Source organism: Oncorhynchus mykiss, chromosome 17 (genome assembly GCF_057628025.1).
Source record: "Oncorhynchus mykiss isolate SJ-2025 chromosome 17, ASM5762802v1, whole genome shotgun sequence".
NCBI classification, from domain to species: domain Eukaryota; kingdom Metazoa; phylum Chordata; class Actinopteri; order Salmoniformes; family Salmonidae; genus Oncorhynchus; species Oncorhynchus mykiss.
Window position 1 is genome coordinate 43,715,594 of NC_143038.1, and position 16,636 is coordinate 43,732,229.

The 16,636-nt window shown below is 40.4% G+C and overlaps 1 long non-coding RNA gene across 1 annotated transcript; it reads right to left on the reverse strand.

The window, feature by feature from the left end:
- Positions 1-862: 862 nt before the first annotated feature.
- Positions 863-14,662, reverse strand: LOC149976048 (uncharacterized). Its single transcript, XR_016487960.1, has 2 exons — positions 14,343-14,662; positions 863-3,355 (listed from the first exon to the last, which is right to left on the reverse strand). It is a non-coding gene; the product is annotated as an uncharacterized LOC149976048 (long non-coding RNA).
- Between the last annotated feature and the right edge of the window lie 1,974 nt (positions 14,663-16,636).

The following is a 16,636-nucleotide window of genomic DNA, read 5'->3' on the forward strand; positions in this document are numbered from 1 at the left end:
GTTAGGATAGGTATGTACGGTCACTGTGGGGACGACGTCGTCGATGCACTTATTAATGAAGCCGGTAAACTCCTCAATGCCATTGGATGAATAGCGGAACATATTCCAGTCTGTGCTAGCAAAACAATCCTGTAGCTTATCATCTGCTTCATCGGACCACTTCCGTATTGGGCTGGTACTTCCTGTTTGAGTTTTTGCTTATAAGCAGGAATCAGAAGGATAGCGTTAAGGTCAGATTTTCCAAGTGGAGGTTGAGGAAGTGCTTTGTGCTCGTTTCTGTGTGTGGAATAAAGATGATCTTGAGTTTTGTCGCATCTAGTTGCATAAGTGACATGTTGGTAGGAATTAGGCAAGACGGATTTCGGTTCCCTGCATTAAAATCACCGGCCACTAGGAGCGACGCCTCTGGATGTGCATTTTCTTGTTTGCTTATGGCCTTATACAGCTCGTTGAGTGTGGTCTTAGTGCCAGCATCAGATTGTGGTGGTAAATAGACAGCTACGAAAAATATATTGGTATATAGTACAGTCTACAGCTGATCATGAGGTATTCTAACTCAGGCAAGCGTAACCTCGAGACACTTCCCCCCTTGAGCTTACCCGAGGCTGCCGTTCGATCCTTCCGATGCATAGAAAAACTAGCTAGATGTGCAGTGCATTCGGAAAGTATTCACACTCCTTGACTTTTTCCACATGTTGTTATGTTACAGCCTTATTCTAAAATGTATTAAATGTTTCCCCCCCCCCCCCCTCATCAATCTACACACAATACCCCACAATGACAAAGAAAAAACAGGTTTTTAGAAATTTAGCAAATTTCTTAAATATAAAAAACGGAAATATCACATTTACATACAGTGTAAGTATTCAGACCCTTTACTAAGTACTTTGTTGAAACATCTTTGGCAGCGATTACACCCTTGAGTCTTGGATATGATTCTACAAGCTTGGCACACCTGTTTCTCCCATTCGTCTCTGCAGATCCTCTCAAGCTCTGTCAGGTTGGATTGGGAGCATTGCTGCACAGCTATTTTCAAGTCTCTCCAGAGATGTATGATCGGATTCAAGTCCAGGCTCTGGCTGGGCCACTCAAGGGCATTCAGAGACTTGTCCCCAAGCCACTCCTGCGTTGTCTTGGCTGTGTGCTTAGGGTTGTCGTCCTGTTGGAAGGTGAACCTTCGCCCCAGTCTGAGGTCCCGAGCGCTCTGGAACAGGTTTTCATCAAGGATCTCTCTGTACTTTGCTTCGTTCACCTTTCCATCGATCCTGACTAGTCTCAAAGGCTCCGCCGCTGAAAAACATCCCCACAGCACGATGCTGCCACCACGCTTCACTACAGGGATGGTGCCAGGTTTCCTCCAAATGTGACTCTTCGCATTCAAGCTAAATAGTTCAATCTTGGTTTCATCAGACCATAAAATCTTGTTTCTCATGGTCTGAGAGTCCTTTAGGGGCCTTTTGCCAACCCCCAAGCTGGCTGTCATGTGCCTTTTACTGAGGAGTGGATTCTGTCTGGCAACTCTACTATAAAGGCCTGAATGATGGAGTGCTGCAGAGATGGCTGTCTTTCTGAAAGGTTCTCCCATCTCCACAGAAGAACTCTGGAGCTCTGTCAGAGTGACCATCAGGTTCTTGGTCACCTCCCCAATCAAGGCCCGTCTCCCCTGATTGCTCAGTTTTGCCAGGCGGCCAGAAGAGTCTTGGTGGTTCCAAACTTCTTTCATTTAAGAATGATGGAGGCCACTGTGTTCTTGGAGAACTTCAATGCTGCAGAAATGTTTTGATACCCTTCCCCAGATCTGTGCCTTGACACAATCCTATATCGCAGCTCTACGGACAATTCCTTCAACCTCATGGCTTGGTTTTTGCTCTGACATGCACTATCAGCTGTGGGACATTATCTAGACAGGTGTGTTTCCATTCCAAATCATGTCCAATCAATTGAATTTACTACAGGTGGACTACAATGATCAATGGAAACAGGATGCACCTTGAACGGAGCTCATCCAGTTTGTTCTCTAATGATTGTACGTTCGTCAATAGAAAGAAGGGTAGAGACGGTTTATTTACTCGCCAATGTTGTTTCATCAGGGTTCCAGCACATCAGCCTCTCTCTATTTCGTCTCTTCCTTTTCCAAGTCTCAGGGATTAGGGCCTGGTCTGGTTTGAGCTGTAGCACCGCCGACTCGTTGAAGTAGAAATATTCATTCAAAACAAGGTTAGTGATCGCTTTTCCGATGCTCTTTTCGGTCACAGGAAACGATGGTGGAAACATTATGTACAAAAAAAGTTACGATCAGTACAAAAACACACAAGCTCCACCCACATCAGACTGCCAGATAATAACATCTGGTCATTTATGAGGGCAAATAATAATAACACCAAATCAGTATCTGTAAACACATGCCATGTGAGAGAGCTGCAGAGCAACGATATTCAGTGCATGTTCTGAGTCAGCAATGTGGCTGTGTAATCTTCATTACATAACTGTCAAGGTTTAGGATGGGCTGGGAGGGAAAAGCAGAGGAAAGAGAGCTGTAAAAAGTGATTAGGGAGGCTGGGGGGTAGAACGAGGAAGGGGAGACACAGGGGAAAGACATAAAGAAACATAAAGAAGGAGCATAAGAGACAGGACAATGACAGCGAGAAATGGGAGAACAAAGAGATGACGGAGGAGTGTACAGAGCACATGAGGATGAGAGGAAAAACCAGGGGAAGGAGGGAGAGAAAATAGAGGTGAAGGAAAAAATAAATAGAGGAGGATAGTGTTAGGAGTGTGCCCACAGTTCAGGATCTGTGGTTGGTCAAGTGTCTCTGACCTGCTGCGTTGCATCTCCCCCTCTCTTCTCCTTTAACCACCCCCCTCTCTCTCACTATGCGCCCAATCTCCTTCCCTCATCCCCAACCTTCACCTGCTTGCCCCTTCTCTCTCTTCTCACCCACTCTTATACCACATTTTCCTCTCTTTCTCTCCTCTTTTTTCTTTGACTTTGTCTTTCATTTTCATCTTTCATTTCTCCCTCCCTTTGTCTTTCATTGTCCTTCCACGTTTCCCCTTCACTGTCTATCCTTTCTTTCTTTCTCTGGAGAGGCAGTCTATCTCGACTCAGCTCCTGATCCTTTTTGGGCTGTATATAGCACAGTGGCGGGAGCTGGTATGGCCCACTTAGCTCTCCTCCTAGACACAGTAAAGGAAACAAGCAGAAATATTCCTGTGTCCCGGCTGTTCCATAGTGACTTGGGGAGAGGGGGTGGCGGAGGCTGGGGATGGGGGGGTAGAGCAGAGCCTGAGTGGGATGGAGGCTACCCAGCCGTCTGCTTGGGAAGGGAAGAAAGGGGACCACTGGGACTCCTGCCTGCAGAGAAATGGGATTGTGATTGAGACTCACACAGTCAGTCCACCCACACTACACTGTAATAGAGTCACACCGACACACAGCACTGACTCTCACATACAGTACACTACAGCAACAACACCTTTCCCACTGTTTCAAATAGGCAGCCAATTTGCTTGGTTAGAAGAGCAGTACTCAATCAGTTAGATAATTAGAGAACATCCTTTAATGAGAAACGCCCTCAGATGTCAATCATTCCCCGTGCAGAGTTGTCATAGGGCTTCAGGTTGGTATTAGCCTACTGCATTGTAACTACAGGATACTCCTCCCTGGAGATTGCCCTAGTAATGTCATGAGAATGGAATAGACTCCAACAGCTTTAATTGAGTGGGGATGAATGAGCCTCACACAGTCCACTTACACTACTTTAGTGATATGACACTATTCCGGTCACCACCATTAGTACCATAGGCTTTAGCTCACATGTAGCAAGGACTGTAAGAGGCAGAGGGTCCTTGTTAAACAAAATGTCACAGAATTCAGAAGTACCACAGATATTAGCATAGAATGACCCCAGGGACACAACCTATGCTCCTCACTCCTCACAAATCAAGCTCACATACGGCCCTGGCACTTTCGTAATGTATTTCTCCAGGTATTTCTCTATCTGCTCCAAAGCAGTTCTAGCACAGTGAAGAAAATGTACAGAACACACACAACTCTAGAACACACATACTATATCTGTTAAATGAACATTGCTCCTTGGGAATGTTAGCTTACTGTTGGCTGAATGACCTCTGTTCTTATTTTCTCAAGCCCAAAATTTTACTCTGAAAAACAATATACCAAGGTGAGGGCTTTTGCATTGCAAACTCATCCTGCCACAGAACCAATTCAAAACAAAATAAATGTGTGTTCTCATACAGTATGCTCAGTTTTAAATAGAAATGGAACCAGATACAACGCTTCCCTGTGCTGACCTAGAAAAGTCTCGATCTCATTCTCTCTCTCCCCCCTCTCTTTCACACATAGGTACACACACCACACACAGGCACAAACACACACACACCCTACATCCTTCATCCTCTGAGCCATGCATTGTGAGCTCCTAAGCAAATATGTTATCAATATAATTACATTCTTTAAAACAATAAAATACGTATTTCATAAGGCCTTATTTTCATGGCCTAGTTTTACACTAATGCCTGCTGTGGAGTTTTTCTGTTAATTGTCTGTGATACACTTAGAATTTTGGCCAACGTGTGCCAGCCAGTGCAGTGTGATGTTGGATATCCCTACTCTGTAGTGAAGGGTTGTTTGTACATTTTTGTAAAATGCTAAAAAAATATATTAAAACAATATTACATTTACATAAGTATTCAGAGTCTTCTTGGGTCTTCTTGGGCTTGGCACACCTGTATCTGGGGAGTTTCTCCCATTTGTCTGCAGATTTTATTGAGCTCTGTCTGGTTGGATGGGGAGTGTTGCTGCACAGCTATTCTCAGGTCAGGTCTCTCCAGGGATGTTCGATTGGGTTCAAGTTCGGGCTCTGTCTGGGCCACTCAAGGATATTCAGAGGCTTGTCCCGAAGCCACTTCTGCATTGTCTTGGCTGTGTGCTATGGGTTGTTGTCCTATTGGAAGGTGAACCTTCGCCCCAGTCTGAGGCCCTGAGCACTCTGGAGCAGGTTTTCATCAAGGATCTCTCTCTCTCTCCCAGTCCTTGCTGCTGAAAAACATCCCCACAGCATGATGCTGCCACCACCATGCTTCACCGTAGGGATGGTGCCAGGTTTCCTCCACATGTGACGCTTGGCATTCAGGCCGAATAATTCAATTTTAGTTTCATCAGACCAGGTAATCTTGATTCTCAGAGTCATTTAGGTGCCTGTTGGCAAATTCCAAGTGGCTGTCATGTGTCTTTTACTGAGGAGTGGCTTCCATCTGGCCATGATACCGTAAAGGCCTGATTGGTGGAGTGCTGCAGAGATGGTTGTCCATCTGAAAGGTTCTCCCATCTCCACAGAGGAACTCTGGAGCTCTGTCATAGTGAACATTGGGTTCTTGGTCACCTCCCTGACCATGGGCCTTCTCCCCCGATTGCTCAGTTAGCCAGGCAGGCAGCTCTAGGAAGAGTCTTGGTGGTTCCAAACTTCTTCCATTTTAGAATGATGGAGGCCCTTGTGTTCTTGGGTACCTTCAGTGCTGCAGAAATGTTTTGGTACCCTTCCCCATTTCAACCTCATGGCTTGGTTTTTGCTCTGGCATGCACTGTCAACTGTAGGGGTTTGTATAGACAGGTGTGTGCCTTTCCAAATCATGTCCAATCAACTGAATTTACCACAGGTGGACTCCAATCAAGTTGTAGAAACAGGTATCTATCTAAGAGGTATCTACCTCAATTACCTCGTACCCCTGCACATCAACTTGGTACTGGTACCCTGTGTAAACAGCCAATTTAATGTTACTCATTGTGTATTTATTATTACTTTCATTATTACGTATTATTATTTACATTTTCTTTCTCTATTTTCTTTCTCTTTGCATTGTTATGAAGGGCCTATATGTAAGCATTTCACTGTTACTCTTCATCTGTTGTTTTACGAATCATGTAACGAATATAACATTTGATTTATTTTGATTTGCGTGTCTGTTTGTGTGTGTGCTTACCTTCTGTGTACGTGTGTATATGTAGGGGAATACATTAGCTAGATCTCCAAGTGTGTGTTCCTGTCGACGGCTATATATTTATAGAAGCCACGAGAGAGAGTGTGTTACACACACACACACACACACACACACACACACACACACACACACACACAGCCCTCTACACAGACACACACATACTCCTTACAGAATCCCAGTCTAACTAGAAAGAGAAGCACACTGTATAATATTTACAGTACCAGGGCTCTCCTCTCCGGCATGGTCCTTCTAAATCTCCCTAAAACACACATCACATGATGTACTGGGCCAGATCCCCCAGGGAATAGGAACTAGGCTCACCACACTGATACTTCCCAGGTCCTCCAGGTCAGAGTTTCCTGAGTGCACTATCTGGAATGTGATCTGTCAATACAGAAGCCATCAGACATGCAAACACAGGCAGATTTTGTTCCTGTTCTCTCTCTCTCTCTCTTTCTGATTTTTCATTTTGTTTTCTATCCATCGTTATTGACTGTCATTGTTTGAATAGGTCATTCCCCTGAAGAATTTAAGAGGGGTTAAAGGAGGAAACATTGATTGAGAAATCCAGTTGAACTCCCTCTTACGGGTTCCCTCTCACCAGCCGCCGAGCATCGCCTTGGATACATAAGCCAATCTCTATGGCAACCACTGTTCATCCCCCATCCGTGTAGGAGAATGAAAAGTCTGTAGATCAATGGAGGCCTACACACAGGCACCCCTGGATTCCCTTATCACCCATACTGGCCTTATCTATATCAGAGCTGATCTATAGTTCTGGGAGGTCCCCTGACCTCACTCCCCTTCACACACAACCAACATGAAGACCACCATTATCCCACTAAAGCCTGCATCTAGCAACAAGTTATCAACAGCTCCATTAATCTTGTCATTAATGAACTGTTTTCACTTTGCAGGGGATAAAGGAATCATTATATGTCCAAGCACCATTAAATATATTTCTGGAAGCAATGAAAATATTTCTTTCCAAATCAGATTTGACTGTGTGACAGACCTGGGATAACTATAGTTAGATGCTTTGTGGAAAGTAACAGTTTTTTGGGCAGAACAAATATTTACGTTAGAGGTGACTACAACTATTTCAATACAGATCCCAGTAACTACTTTTTCAAACTATTTGAATACAGATCTGAGAAAGCAACTACTTAAAAAAGTATATTTGAATACAGATCTCAGAAAGTGACTAATTTTAAAACTATTTTAATACAAATCTGAGAAAGCAACTACTTAAAAATATATTTTAATACAGATCTCAGGAAGTGTCTACTTTTCAGAAACTATTGGATATGCTGCCTTCAATTAATGGCAGGGCTGCATCTGGAACTGCATGTTGCAGATAGAAATTTGATGTCCGATAGAAACACAATGTCCTATAATATTTAAATCTATCTGACAATAGATCATATTTGATCTACACAATACATTTCTGTAAATGTCCATTCTCCTGAACAGGTTTATATAATCAAGTCAAACCAATCAACCAATGATATTGTGTACAGATAAGTATAAACAAGTTGTGACACTATAAAACAAACAAATGAACACTGACAATGTTGATTCTGTGGACCCATATAGACACTGGAATAGTGTTAAATTAACACACTGCTAAGTGTAAAGCCTTGTTATTTATTTAACAAAACACCATACATATTTCATAAGGCCTAATTTTAAGGGCCTTGTTTATCCCACATGGAGCCCCACAGTGGAGGTATCATGATACCCATAAAACCTAGCGGTCAGACAGGGAAATGGTTCCAATTGTTTTTACACAATTTATTTTTCCCACTGGCCATTTTAGAATCACTTAAAATAAGGGCTGGATTTTGTGTAGGATCATCCAGGCATGAGGTTTTGATAACCGTGTAAATCTCTCTCGGACAAGGTGACTTATCAATACATGACTTAGAAATATATATGATTCTATTTATACTGAACAAAAATATAAACGCTAAAGGTGTTTGTCCCATGTTTCATGAGCTGAAATAAAATATCCCAGAAATGTCCATCTGCACAAAAAGCTTATTTCTCTCAAATGTTGTGCACAAACTTGTTAACATCCCTGTAGTGAGCATTTTTCCTTTGCCAAGGTAATCCATCCATCCAAGCTGGGTAAACAGCATGATCATTACACAAGTTCACCTTGTGCTGGGGACAATACAAGGCCACTCTAAAGTGTAATGTTTGGTCAAACAACACAATGCCACAGATGTCTCAAGTTTTGAGGAAGCGTGCAATTGGCATGCTGACTGCAGGAATATCCACTAGAGCTCTTGGCAGAGGATTGAATGTTAATTGCCTCCAACATTATTTTAGAGAATTTACAGCCTCACAACTGCAGACCACGTGTAACAACTCCAGCCCAGGACATCCACTTCCGGCTTCTTCACCTGCGGGATCGTCTGAGACCCGTCACCCAGACAGCTAATGAAACTGAGGAGTAGTTCTGTCTTTAGTAACGCCCTTTTGTGGGGAAAATCTAATTCTGCAGCGGAGCAGACATTGGTGGGCCTGGGAGGGCATAGGACCACCCACCTGGGAACCAGGCCCACCAATGTCTGCGTCGCTGCCCCAGTCATGTGAAATCCATATATTAGGGCCTAATGAATTTATTTCAATTGACTGATTTCTTTATATGAACTGTAACTCAGTAAAATCATTAAAATTGTTGCATGTTGCATTTATATTTTTGGTCAGTATAGTCTCAGATTCGAAAATGCTAATTAGCATCAAAGTAGACATCATGCAAAACTACGTAATCTCTATCTGACACCTTTGCTAACAGGTATTTAAAACTTGCATAAGACAGTTCACATAATTGTCCATTTATTCATTACTACATTTAGCTAGTATTAGATAGTTAATCCAGAGATTTTTGCCCTTCGGTCTCAACGTAGACTTTGATCTGAAGCCGTTCTTGTGATTATTGTGCCATTGTAATTGTTTGTAAGCTTGTGTAGTCAAATTAATCTATGATCGTATGCTATCCATTTGTTGTTTGTATGTTGTTCTTTGTATGACATTTTAATATTTGATTATTAACCAATGATATTAGGCCACTCTTGGCCATGATTACAGACACCTGTGTCTTTTGACACTATATAAACGAGTCATCCCGCAGTGTTTGTGATTATACCCTGATGAAGACGGCTTGGCTGTCGAAACGTTGGTAATTAAATTTTTGCATCTGAGCTCCTAGAGTGTGCGGCTCTAAATCCAGAGATTTTTACCTTTGCCTCACTTTGACAGTCTGATCCAGATCATCCTGACATTTGCAGTTCTTTATGATAGCCACATTAACAGCTAATGAGCATTTCATTTTTGAGGGGTAAATACAGGTATTGATATAATATATTGATAAAAGTCACCTTTTCCATGGTTATCAAAACGTCACGCCAGGGTGAGCCTATACGAAAAACAGTCCTTATTTTAAGTGTTTCTAAAATCCCCTATGGGAAAAATGACTGGTGGGAAAACAATCAGAATCATTTCCTTGTTTGACCGCTAGATTTGATGAGTATTATGACTCAAACTGTGGTACTCTATGGAGGGACCTGAAAGTCATACACACCACTTTGAACCAAAACCACGCCCATCGTTATCATATTTCCCATCAATATCTATGTTTGTGCATGTACATTGATTGATTGATTAATTAATTAATCTTATGCTATTCAAATATAAATTACAAACAGTTTCTAAACTAATTCAATGTTACTTGGACTAAAATGGTTGTCCCAGTTTATATGCTTTAGCTAGTATCATAGCTTCATCTACCAAACCCTGGCAGGCGTTCTGAATACAGGTGGCGGGTGATTAAAAACTGTCTGGATTCCAATAGGAATTAGACATCACTTTGCAAGCCAGCACAATATGACTTGCAGGCCTTTTGTGGCCTATAATTTGTTCCAGGACATTGTATTAGACTCTAAGAAAAAAAGTTTTAGATATGTTTGTAAAGGGGTACAAACACTTGCCACTGTAGTTGTACCCAATAAGGTTATCATTTGTACCTTTAGTATTAAGTGCATCATTGGCCTGCAAGTATGGTCACAAAATCCTGGTTGAAGAATTTAGGATTTTCTGCTTCTTTTTGCTGTTTTGTAACCCTATCTGCAAGTCACATTATGCTGGCTTGCAAATTGATGTGTAATTCCTTTTGGAATCCAGCCAGACTAGCCAACAGTTGGAATTTTATTAACCTGCATTCGGAACAAGTGTCAGGGTTTATAACATTGTGAGGAGACTACCTAAGCCATGTAAACTGGAACAAACATTTCAGTAACGGATGCAAAGAAAATCTAACTAACTGATTGTATTAGTTTAGAAAAATGTATGTTATTTATCTTTGCGTGGCATAAGATTAATCAATCAATAAATGTACATGCACAAAGAGATAAACAAACAATTAAAAAACATCTACCTCCAATAGAGCCTGCTAGGAAATATAATAATGATAGGTGTTATTTTGGTTCAAGTGATGTGTATAAGTTTCAGGGCCCTCTATTAAGGTAAAACTAGGCCCTCAAAATAATGCCTTATGAAATATGTATGGTATTGTATTAAAAATGATACTTTTTTGATAACATATTCATTTGGGTTCCTGGATCCTTTCACAGCATTATAAGGCTTATAATGACTTATCAATGACCCAAGCCCAGCTCACTTAATCCCTACCATTGTGACGCTAAATTGTCATAATCCTTCAGCAAATGTACATTATACGTAGGGTGTTGGTAGACATAATGTAAGTAACCTATTTATGTCCCTCTATTTATGTTCCTCTAACTGCCCTGAATGCCTCTGCTGATCCTACAGCTACTGTATGCAGCAATCATGTGCCTATGAACCAGATGTATACTGTTAGCACTGAGGCGGTGTGCCCTAGCAGGAAGTCCACTGTGTGCAACTCACTCTGCACTAACATAAATAATATGAGCGTATCTACTTCTGCTAAGCTTTGCAGTAAAGCAATGAAAACAAGTAAGCATCCCAGAAAAGTACTCAAATAGCCCAGGTTAACATATGTAGCTTAAGAAACAAGGTTCATGAAATCAATCATTTTCTAGTAACAGATGACATTCATATTCTGACTATCTCTGAAACTCACTTAGATAATACCTTTGATTGTACTGTACAGTGGTAGCAATGCAAGGTTATAACATCTACAGAAAAGACAGAAATGCTAATGGTGGCGGTGTTGCTGTTTATATTCAGAGCCACATTCCTGTAAAGCTTAGAGAGGATCTCATGTTAAATACTGTTGAAGTAATATGGCTACAGGTTCATCTGCCTCACCTAAAGCCCATTCGTTCAGGAAGCTGCTATAGACCACCAAGTGCTAACAGTCAGTATCTGGATAACACGTGTGATAATGTGTGTGATATCAACAGAGGTATATTTTCTGGGTGATTTTAATATTGACTGGCTTTGATCAAGCTGCCCACTCAAGAAACAGCTTCAAACTGTAACCAGTGCCTGCAACCTGGTTCAGGTTATCAGTCAACCTACCAGGGTAGTAAAGAATTGCACAGGAATGAAATCATCAACATGCATTGATCACATCTTTACTAATGCTGCAGAAATTTGCTTGAAATCAGTATCCAGATCCATCAGATCTAGTGATCACAATATAGTAACCATATCTAGGAAAACCAAAGTTCCAAAGGCTGGGCCTAATATTGTGTATAAGAGGTCATACAATAAGTGTTGTAGTGACTAATTTGTTGTTGATGTAAAGAATATTTGATGGTCCGTGGTGTGCAATGAGGAGCAAACAGATGCTGCACTTGACACATTATGAAATTGCTTATTCCAGTTACTAATAAGCATCCACCTATTAAGAAAATGACTGTAGAACTGATAAATCCCCGTGGATTGATGAGGAATTGAAAAATTGTATGGTTGAGAGGGATGAGGCAAAAGGAGTGGCAAATAAGTCTGGCTGGCAAACGATTGGCAAACATACTGCAAATTGAGAAATAATGTGACTAAACTGAATAAAAAGAAGAAACTAAACTATGAAACAAAGATAAATGACATAAAGAATGATAGTAAAAAAGCTTTGGAGCACGTTAAATGACATTTTGTGGAAAAAAGCAATCTCAGCTCCATCGTTCTTTGAATCAGATGGCTCATTCATCACAAAACTGACTCATATTGCCAACTACTTTAATGATTTTTTCATTGGAAAGATGAGCAAATTTAGGCATGACATGGCAGCAACAAATGCCGACACTACATATCCAAGTATATCTGACCAAATTATGAAAGACAAGCATTGTCATTTTTAATTCCGTAAAGTAAGTGTGGAAGAGGTGAAAAAATGATTGTTGTCCATCAACAATGACAAGCACCCGGGGTCTGTTAACCTGGATGGAAAATTACTGAGGACGATAGAAACTACAATATGAATTAGCTAATGACAATTATTATTTATAATTAATCACATCACGGGTGAGCTCACCATTGATCGAAATAATTGAGTAATAATGCGTGCCGCCATGCTTGTTTTTTTCCGCATCAACCAAAGATAATAAGAGGAGACTAGATGAGTTTGGTCTGTTTATAGTATGCATGTTGAAGGGGGTGTGTCGTATATGATCATCCACTTCCCTTAATTTATTTCCGAAAGTTTAACCAAAAAATGAGTGAACCATTCCTTCACCTCATTATAACATCTTTGGTCTGGCAGATTACGTGACACCCAGAATGCACTGTATAATGTCAACAAACATGGCGCCACACATAGATGGCAAATAGCTTAGCTCATTATAATCAGTTCAACCTTCAAAAAAGTATTTTATACAAATCATAGGTGTCCATTACAATATATGCAATAATCAGAATGCATTATTTGTCACCAGTAATTGAAAACATGTGAATAAAACTGTAAATACATTATGCTCCATACATACTGAATGCTCCTACAGTAGAAATGACAACACAGAAAATAAGGAACATGTCCAAAGTTATTATGTGTAAGGAAAACAACAAGGAAGGCAAAGTGAGTGCCAGCAAGACAATTGTCCAATTCTTGTAAGACTGTGCAAATATATGCATACTTGATCTGCACAAACATGAGTGAAGTGCAGTGGGTTCTCCTGGAAGAGAGAAGTTTACCCAGCTCAGTAAAGCCTCAAACATAAATTGTCTGCAACTCTGAAATGAACTACTTCTATGTGAATTAATGAGGAGGCGGAACATACCTCAATTCAAACTGTTGTTAGAAAATACAACTTGTTAGAAAATAATTTGAAATTGACAAGTTGAAACATAGCCTATAGATAATTAGCAGGCAGCTTGTTAACTGGCCCGTTGTGTAATAATCACATTTTGGAACAGTGAGTGCATTCTGACATCACGTGCATAAAACTACTCACGCTTGGGTGACCGTTAGAGATATGTGGAACTCACATTTCAAAAGGTTAAACTTACTGGAAAGTTTGGGTCCCCAGGCCTGGGGAGAAGCAAAAGTCATACTAGTCTGCTACCTAAGAATAGTAAAGCCCCCTTTACCAACCAATCAGCCTGTTACCAACCATTAGTAACATTTTGGAAAAAAATGTGTTTGACCAGATACAATGCTTTTGATACAATGCAACTGACTGATGATACAATGCAACTGACTGAAGATTGGCTGAGAGAAATTGATACAAATATTGTGGGGGCTGTTTTGTTAGACTTCAGTATGGCTTTTGACATTATCGATCATAGTCTGCTGCTGGAAAAACGTATCCGTTATGGCTTTACACCACCTGCTATATTGTGGATAAAGAGTTACCTGTCTAATAGAACACAGAGGGTATTCTTTAATGAAAGCCTCTCCAACATAATCCAGGTCAAATCAGGAATTCCCAAGGGCAGCTGTCTAGGCTCCTTACTTTTTTCAATCTATAGCAACTACATGCTACTGGCATTGAGTAAAGCCAGTGTATGTGGATGTCTCAACACTATACACTTCAGCTACTATGGCAACTGAAATGACTGCAACCCTTAACAAACTTCTTAAAGCGCTAGCGGGACAACTTCCGGTGAAACTGGAGGATGAGCAATTCAAACAAATAATCATACAAATTAAGGATATTAAACATTTAGGTAGATACAAGTGTCTTATATCGGTTGAAAGCTTAAATTATTGTTAATCTAACTGCACTGTCCAATTTACAGTAGCTATTACAGCGAAAGCATGCCATGTGATTGTTTGAGGATGTTGCCTCACATCAAAATATTTTTCCACCGGCACAGGTTTCATACATTCACAAATAATGATTAAATATTCACTTAGTTTTTGAAAATCTTACTCTGATTTGTCATCCAAAGGATCCAAACTTTAACATGTATTGCCATTTTGTTAGATAAAATCCTTCTTTATATACCAAAAAGTCTGTTTAGTTGGCACCATCGATTTGAGTAATCCACTCGTTCAACATGCAGAGAAAGGAATCCAAAAATCTACCACTAAACTTTGTTTCAACAAGTCAAAATATGTTTCTATTTACTCCTCAGATACCCTAAAATGTCATCAAACTATAATATTTCTTACGGAAAGAAGTATGTTCAATAGGAAACCGATTTTAGCAGGTCCTTTCTTCATGGCGTGCGCAAACAGTAATTTCCAAGTTTCCCTGTACTAAAACAGATCTTTCTTATTCGTTTTGGAAGTTACACGCCTGAATCCTTGAACATAGACTGCTGACACCCTGCGGAAGCCATAGGAATTGCATCCTGGGCGTTAGAATTGAGAACGCCCTTCTACTTGCCATTGTAAGAGCATGGTCTCTCTCTCAAAAAAGTTGGTTTTTCTTTGGATTTTCTCCTAACATATCTATTGTGTTATATTCTCCTACATTATTTTAAAATTTCTACAAACTTCCAAGTGGTTTCTTTCCAATGGTAACAATTATATGCCTATCCTGGCTTCAGGGCCTGAGCAACAGGTAGTTTACTTTGGGCACGTCATTCAGGCGGAAATTGAGAAAAAAGGGGCCTAGCCCTCAAAGAGCTGCAATTAGTTACAGAGTGGGTGGCAAGGAATAAGTTAGTCCTAAACTTTTCTAAATCCAAAAGCATTGTATTTGGGACAAATCATTCCCTAAACCCTAAACCTCAACTAAATCTTGTAATAAATCATGTGGAAGTTGAGGTGACTAAACTGCTTGGAGTAACCCTGGATTGTAAACTGTCATGGTCAAAACATATTGATACAATAGTAGCTAAGATGGGGAGAAGTCTGTCCATCATAAAGCGCTGCTCTACCTTCATACTTTCACTACTTTTGTCGCACCTGGACTACTGTTCAGTCGTGTGGTCAAGTGCCATAAAAAAAGGACCTTCTATGTGCACAGAGAGCTAACATTAATAATATGCCTGCCAACATCTCCTGGCTCAAAGTGGAAGAGAGATTGACTTCATCACTACTTTTGTGATTTGTGAGAGGTATTGACATGTTGAATGCACCGAGCTGTCCGTCTAAACTACTGGCACACAGCTCGGACACCCATGCATATCCCACAAGACATAGCACAAGAGGTCTCTTCACAGTCCCCAAGTGCTGAACAGACTATGGGAGGCGTACAGTACTACATAGAGCCATGACTACATGGAACTCTATTTCACATCAAGTAACTGATGCAAGCAGTAGAATTAGATTAAAAATACAGATAAATATACACATTATGGAACAGCAGGGACTGTGACGCAACACAAACATAGGCACAGACACATGCATGCACATACACGATAACATACGCACTATACACATGTACACATGGATTTTATATTGTAAATATGTAGTAGGGGTGGCCTGAGTGCACACAGTGTGTTGTGAAATCTGTGAATGTATTGTAATGTTTTTTAAATGGTATAACTGCTTTAATTCTGCTGAACCCCAGGAAGAGTAGCTGCTGCCTTGGCAATTGGTGAAATGTAAAAATGTATGACATTTTACATGTTTTAAATTTAGCAGACGCTCTTATCCAGAGCAACTTACAGTTTGTGCATTCATCTTAAGATAGCTAGGTGGGACAACCACATATCACAGTCATAGTAAGTACTTCTTCACACAATAAAGTAGTTGTCATTAAAGTCAGAGCTAGTAAGTATTATTTATATTTTTTTATAATAAAAATAATAATCAATTCAAGTCAAGTGAGTGGGTTAGTTCACCAAATGCATTTTGAAAAGTATCTTAAATACAGTCATGGGTGGTAACTTTACAGTTTCCCAGAAGGCACTCTGGGAAATATTTGAATGAAGCTTTACACTAAGCAGTGTGTTCATTTAAAACTTTTCTGGTGTCTATTTGGGTCCAGACTCCACACTTTGAGTATTGGTATAACACTCTGTGTTAATTATTATTATTATTTGTAATTTTTTTAACACACAAATGTGTCTTATCGTAAGTCCATGTCCCAGGCCATTTGCTTGTAGTTCCATATACACTTAGTGTACAAAACATTAGGAAGAACTTCCTAATATTGAGTTGCACTCCCCTTTGCCCTCAGAACAGACTCAATTCGTTGGGGCATGAACTCTACAAGGTGTCGAAACCATTCCATGGGTTTGCTGGCCCATGTTGACTTCAATGCTTCCCACA